Genomic DNA, 7,476 nt, shown 5'->3' on the forward strand with positions numbered 1-7,476 from the left:
CAACCATTTATAGAATTCCGCACATGGAATGCCTCCATCAAGGCAGATGTTATTTTATAACTTTTTAAATTAATTGTCGGCGAATTCTCCCCCATTTTCAGTGAGGAATTTATCTAGTGGCCCCAGCCTCATGCCTTTCCATTTCTTCAGTGTTTTATACAGAATTGTTTTTCCTCTGCTTGCTCTATGTTGTTGTAGATTGCAAAATCTTGTTGCAATTTACAAATTGCAAGATGCATTTTTTTTCCTTGTAACATCCCTTCAAATTTATTGCTGTAATATCATAGAAGGATTTTGTTGTTGAGAGCCACGCTGTAAGCTGTGATAGTATTTTTTTCTAAACATTTAGCACAGTTATTGCTAATCTCTGATAAATGTAATGTACTTATCTTCCCATCCAGTGCCAATGTATCTATGAAACAATTAATCTGTTTTTTCCTATAGATTCCTATCTTCTGATGCAATTAACACTTCTTTAATAGAGATAACAAGGTGTAGAGATGGATGAATACAGCAGGCCAAGCAGCATCAGAGGAGCAGGAAGGCTGACGTTTCGGGCCTAGACCCTTTTACAGATTCTCCAGCATCTGCAGTTCCCACTATCTCCGAAACACTTCTTTAATGTTTTGATTAGCGACATTAGATCTTGTTAAAAGAATACAATAACATCCAGATTGCATAAACTTTAAATCCACTGACTCAAAAACTATTGCCTTGTCATGTTCCTTGTACAGTTTCAATGTGAAACTTTTCATGGACATCCTGTTCCACAGTACAAGTATTTTACTTGACATTACATCTCTGGTGATGAAAGGGATTACTCCAGCTTTGAATGGCATGGTGGCTCAGTGGTTAGCACTGCTGCCTCACAGCGCCAGGGACCCTGGTTCAATTCCACCCTCGGGTGACTGTCTGTGTGGAGTTTGCACATTCTCCCCGTGTCTGTGTGGGTTTCCTCCCACAGTCCAAAGATGTGCAGGTTAGGTGGATTGGCCACGCTACATTGTACATAGTCTCCAGGGATGTGCAGGGTGGGTGGATTAGCCATGGGATATGCAGGGATAAGGCAGAGGGGGTGGGTCTGGGTGCGGTGCTCTATGGAGTGTCAGTGTGGAGTCGATGGGCCGAATGGCCTACTCCCCCACTCTCGGGATTTGATTTCACAGTGATCCACCGATGTCTTTGTGGACTTTAGTGTGTGGTCACACTCAAAGCCTGAAGCATGTAGAACTCTCAAATTCCGTAACCTTACTTCAGTCCTCATTATTTAAAGATCTTAAGTGGTTCACAGGGGCGATTCTCAAACAAGATCTAACACAAAACCCCAAGGGGAGATATTGGGACAGGTGACCAAAAGCTTGGTCAAAGCAATGCATTTTAAGGAATGATATAAAGTGTGAGGAAGAAGCAAAGGTTTAAAGAGTGAACTCCAGAGCTTGGGGCTGTTCACTGTTGACTCCTTGTTGTCATGGCACCGTCCACAAGTCCCAGCACCTCGTGCCCCTCAGGTGGACATTATTCATGTCTGATGGCGATTTATCGCAGGCTCCTCATCAACAATCTGAACCCAGCAATGCCCAATCCATCTAGCCCCTGCCTTCACCATTTATACACTTTCTAGAATTCTCCTCCTAATCCAATCCCCTGACAACCTCATCTTTTTTGGTCTCTGTGAGTTCCTCCAGACCTATGGGCTCAGAAGTGTTCAGCAAAGATTTACAAGGATGTTGCCAGGGTTGGAGGGTTTGAGCTATAGGGAGAGGCTGAAAAGGCTGGGACTATTTTCCCTGGAGCGTCGGAAGCTGAGGAGTGACCTTATGGAGGTTTATAAAATCATGAGGGGCATGGATAGGGTAAATAGTCAAGGTTTTTCCCCAGGGTGGGGCAATCCAAAACTCGAGGGCATTGTTTTAAAGTGAGAGGGGAAAGATTTGAAAGGGACCTGAGGGACAACTTTATCACACAGAGGGTGGTGCGTGTGTGGAATGAGCTGCCAGAGGAAGTGGTGGAGGCTGGTACAATTACAACATTTAAAAGGCATCTGGATGGGTAAATGAATAGGAAGGGTTTAGAGGGATATGGGCCAAATGCTGGCAAATGGGACTAGATTTATTTAGGATATCTGGTCAGCTTGGATGAGTTGGACCAAAAGGTCTGTTTCTGTTCTGTATATCTATGACTAACTGCCCACAATCCCTGCATTCCTCAGTCAAGGCTTCCGTACAACCCCTACCCCGACTGTTTTGCAGTTGAATGCCCCATTTGAGCCATGACGTCTGGTCAGATGAACACTGGCCCATGAATTTTAAGGTTTCTGACATCTGCTCCATAACCGTGTATCTTTCCGAAAATTTGACTCCAGTTAAGACCAGGAGTCTATCCTCATTGAACATTTTGGCATGCTCCAACAATTTAGGAATTAGCAATCTCCAAGTGGATTTTTTTGTAATCTTGCACATACATTACTTTCTTCTATTTTATATATATCCTATATAGTTTTCTATAGAGTATCCATTCTGTTTTTATGAAGTTTATCATGCCTCATATCCATTTAATAGGTCATTTCCTAATACATTTTGCCCATAAATTTTGATTGAATTTCCAAACCTTCCACAGTGACAAATTGTTGAGCCTCTAGCTCCAAAAATTCTTTACGTCTTATACAAAAACAGGAGTTGCTGGAGAAACTCAGCAGGTCTAGCAGCATCTGTGGAGAAGGCGGTACGGTGGCTCAGTGGTTAGTACAGCTGCCTCACAGTCCAGGGACCTGGGTTCAATTCCAGCCTGTCTGAGTGGAGTTTACACATTCTTCCTGTGTCTGTGTGGGTTTCCTCCCAGAGTCCAATGATGTGCAGGCTAAGTGGATTTTCCATGGGGAAATGCAGGGTTATAGGGTGGGCTAGTTTTCAGAGGGTTGATTTAATTGATAGGATATGATTTCATTGAAACTTATAAGTTATTCAAAGGGATAGACAGGGTGGATGCTGGTAAGTTTCCTCCCTGGTTGGAGAGTCCAGAACCAGGTAGCACCATTTAAAAAGGGAGATGCCATTTAGGTCTGAGATGTGGAGAAGTTATCCTATTTAGAAGGCTGTGGTCACCGGAGAATCAGATGGGTTTGTACAGTAATTGATCAGAGAATAGCAAGAACTGCAGAAGCTGGAGTCAGAAACAACAGTGTGGAGCTGGAGGAACACAGCAGGCCAGGCAGCATCAGAGGAGCAGGAAAGTTGACGGTTTGGGTCGGGACCCTTCTTCAGAAATGGGGATGGAGAAGGGAGCTGGGAAATAAATAGAGGAGGGGTTGGGTTGGGCTGGGGGAGGTAGGTGGGATTGATTGTTATTTTTATTGATGTTAGTTTTATGGTCACCATGACTAGTACTAGCTTTATATTCCACATTTATTCTTTGAATTTAAATCCCACCAGCTGCTGCAGCGGGATGTGAACCCATATCCCCAGAATATTAGGGGGTTACTAGTCCAGGCACAATCACCATCTACATTCCAAATTGTTCTTTAGGGGAACGTTCAGCTGAGAGTTGCTCCACGGTGACGCTGCAGGGCAGTTGTGGAATTGCAACAAAGAACGGTTATGCTGCAGTTAGTGACCAGAGATGTCACTGAGGAGCCAGAGGTTGGTATTAAAGAACAAAAACAATGTTGCTGGAAAAGCTCAGCAGGTCTGGCAGCATCCGTGAAGAAAAAAACGGAGTTAATGTTTCGGGTCAAGAGCCCCTTCCTCAGAACATTGGTTGGTATTGATGGAGAGCACCCTCCTCCTCTCTCCCTTGGTGGCTATCATGGACTTCCACATTGGTTTATCACTGTACTTGACAAGGTACTGCATTGATTTCCTGTAGTCATGTGCAGTTGCAGAAATCTCTACCATTGTTACTGCCTGCTATTAGTCCATGAGACACACGAGCAGAAGTAGTCCATTCAGCCCATCGGATCTACTCTACCATTCAATGAGATCCTGGTTGATCTGACAACTTTCAATTCCCTGCCCTTTCCCCATAACCCTTCATTCCATGACCCATTAAAAATCTTTCTATTTCAACCCTGAATATACTCAATGGCCCAATGATTGACAGCCTTTGCAGTATATAATTCCACAGATTCACAAAACTCTGAGAGAGAGAAATGCTTCCTCATTCCTGTCTTAAGTGTGCAACCCCTTATTCTGAGATTATGGCCCTGGTCTTTGAAATTTTAGTGAGTGCAGGCCCGATCTGCTCAACCTCTCCTCATCAGAGAGCCCCTCCATTCAAAAACAAAAATTGCTGGAGAAGCTCAGCAGGTCTGGCAGCATTCGTGGAAAGAAAGCGAAGCTAATGTTTCTAGTGCAGTGACCCTATTTCAGAACTTGTAACAACCTGATTTCTGAAGAAGGGTCCAGACCTGAAACGTCAGCTTTCCTGCTCCTCTGATGCTGCCTGGCCTGCTGTATTCATCCAGCTCCACACCTTATTATAACATCCTCGTGCACCTTTTCTGAACTGTCTCCAATGCCAGTATATTTTTCCTTAGCTAAGGGGTCCAAAACTTCACAGTGTTCCAGCTGTGGTCTCATTTCCTTTGAAATAAAAGCCGACATTCCATTTGCCTTCTGTAGTTTTTTGTGATTCATGGACAAGGACTGACAAAGCCCTCTGTTCTGTAGCTTTATGCAGTCTTTCGCTGTCTCAATAATATTCAGCTCCTCTATTCTTCCTGCCAAAGTGTATAATCCTACATTTCCCCACATTATATCCCACCTGCCAAGTTTGTTCCCAGCTGTTTGACCGGTCTATATCCCTCTCAGACTGTTTGTGTCATTCTCAACCCTTGCCTTCCCACCTAAGATGGCAGTGGAGTAGTGTTTCTGAGCCAGGGGCTTGCCCGCTCCGTCCACTTTTCATTTCTGTAATTTTACTCTCTCTCTCCTCTTGTTTATTTCTTCTCTTTTTTTGTTTTACTTAGCCCTTGGTGAAGAGCTCAGTGTTGGTGACAGCGTTGGCGGTGATGAGTGGGCCCAGCAGCATGGACTCGGGGCAGCGATGGTGGAGGTAAGTTTGGGTTCCTGGTGGCTTCTATTGAGGCAAGGCCCAGTGCCGGGTCAACACCTAGTTCAGGCTTCAGGTGAGGAAGGAGATTCCGGGAGGCCGCAGCAGTGGAGTGGATCTGGCCGTTCCTCGTGGCCACTTTGGCAGCAGCTGAAGACGAGGCCTTTCAGCATTCTCGGCAGGGAGAGAGCAGGCCCGTCCTCCTGAGTGCGTGTGGCCGCTCCTTAGGGAGCTCGCGATGGCAGTGATTGTGGGTCCAGAGGTGAGTGATGACACCGAAGCAGGGCATCTTCAACGCTGGGTGGGCCCAGTGCAGGACTTGAGGTGCTGGCAGCAGCATTGGCTTTCAGCGGCAGGGCGGCCTTTGCAGTTGGCGTCGATCGGTTACGGCAATTCAGTAGGCCCAAATCGATATTCCGGATGGATCGACAGGAGCAGCGGTTGCTTCCGTGGTGGCGTCGGAGGCCCAGTGTGAGGACTCCTGGAGTGGACTGTGTGGGGAAGGCATGGCAAAGAAGAGGAGATCAAGAATCTGTACGAAGTGCGATCCCAGCGTGGCTAAGCACTTTCGAAAGACTCCAATGTTTGACTTTTAGCTTTATTTATTACTTTGCTACTTAATACTAAGAATTAATGTTTAACTTTTAACTTTGTTCTTTCTTTCTACCTTGTTCTTAAGATTCTGTACCTAGGTACTTGTACCTAAGATGACACCTTGTGTGGCAACATTACACACTTTTCACTGAACTCTTGTACTTTTGTACTTGAGTATATGTGACAGTAAAATCTAAATCTAAAAAAATCTAAATCTATTTTGCGTCATCTGCAAACTTGCCTATAAATTTCTTTTCTCATCCAAGTCCTGAATAATGTTGTAAATAATTGTGGCTCCAGGACTTAGCCAACTCCAGTAGCTACAGATTACCACCTGTATGTTGGATACAGTTACTGTCATGGAATCGTTTGGAGACTATTTGGCCTATTGAGTTCATGGTGACTCCCACAGTGCAATCCTGCTCCAGAGGAGCAGACACATCTGATTCACAGCTATTTATGATCCTGGTCCCACCTCATGTTGCAGCAAAATCAAAATAAAAGTATTGCATTTATAAAGCACCTTACGGAATATTAGGACCTCTCAAAACTTTACAAGCTGGCCAACAAAAACAGAAGTTGCTGGAAAAGTTCAGCAGGTCTGGCAGCATCTGTGAAGAAAAAATCAAAGTTAATTCACCTGACCCAAAACATTAACCCTGATTTTTTTCTTCACAGATGCTGCCAGACGTGCTGAGCTTTTCCAGCAACTTCTGATTTTGTTCCTGATTTACAGCGTCCGCAGTTCTTTCAGTTTTTACAAGCTGGCCTGTCTCCAGCTGGCTGAACTACCATTAACAACAAGGATAGAGTCTCAGCAGCACTGGTGTGGCGTTGGGGGATGATAAGGAGGATGGGAGGAGCTGCCGATTGATTTGAGCGAACACTGAAACACCTGGATACAGATGTCCATGTGAAAGTCTGTTGGTTGGGTGTACAAGTCAGATCAATCTCAGGCCTGCAACTTTCGGTGACACAGCCAAATCCATCAGTGTGTTACTGGAGCAGTCTCACCTTGACTGCATTTCCCTACATTGTACAGTACTACCTCCAACTTTGAGAAGTGATTTTAAGGGGGAGAGAAAGGTTTAGTGAAGGAATTCCAGAACTTAGCAGCCGAAAGCTTAACCACCAACTGTGGAGCAATTAAAACCAGAGCAGGCACAAGAGGCCATGATTAGAGAGTGCAGGGATCGCAGATAGTTTTACGGCTGGAGGAGGTCACAGAGACCAGAAAAGATGAACTTGTCAGAGGATTTGATTAGGAGGAGAATGATATAAATGGTGAGGACAGGGCCAAATGGATTGGGCAATGCTGAAATCAGATTGTTGATGAGGAGTCTGTGATCACTCGCCTTCAGACATGAATAATGTCCACCTGAGGGGCACGAAGTGCTGGGACTTGTGGACGGTGCCATGACAACAGGAGTCAACAGCGAAGGGCCCCAAGCTCTGGAGTTCACTCTTTAAACCTTTGCCTCTTCCTCACACTTTATATCATTCCTTAAAATGCATTGCTTTGACCAAGCGTTTGGTCACCTGTCCCAATATCTCCCCTTGGGGTTTTGTGTTAGATCTTGTTTGAGAATCATTGATGTGAAGCAAGTTTTTAATGAATCATTACCTAATTAACAACCTAAATATGGGTAGGGTATCTTATGTGAAAGGGTTGGACAGGTTCAGATTTACTAGTGGGACATGGACATGGCTGGCCAGGTTGCATTTATTGCAGAAACCTGAGGAACCTCTGCAGGGATGTCTTGGAACTGAGATGACTGACCTCCTACAACCACAACCATCTTCCAACCTGTAGAGAGGTTTTCCCTTGATTCCTAT

Source organism: Rhincodon typus, chromosome 15, assembly GCF_021869965.1.
Source record: "Rhincodon typus isolate 14 chromosome 15, sRhiTyp1.1, whole genome shotgun sequence".
Lineage (NCBI taxonomy): Eukaryota > Metazoa > Chordata > Chondrichthyes > Orectolobiformes > Rhincodontidae > Rhincodon > Rhincodon typus.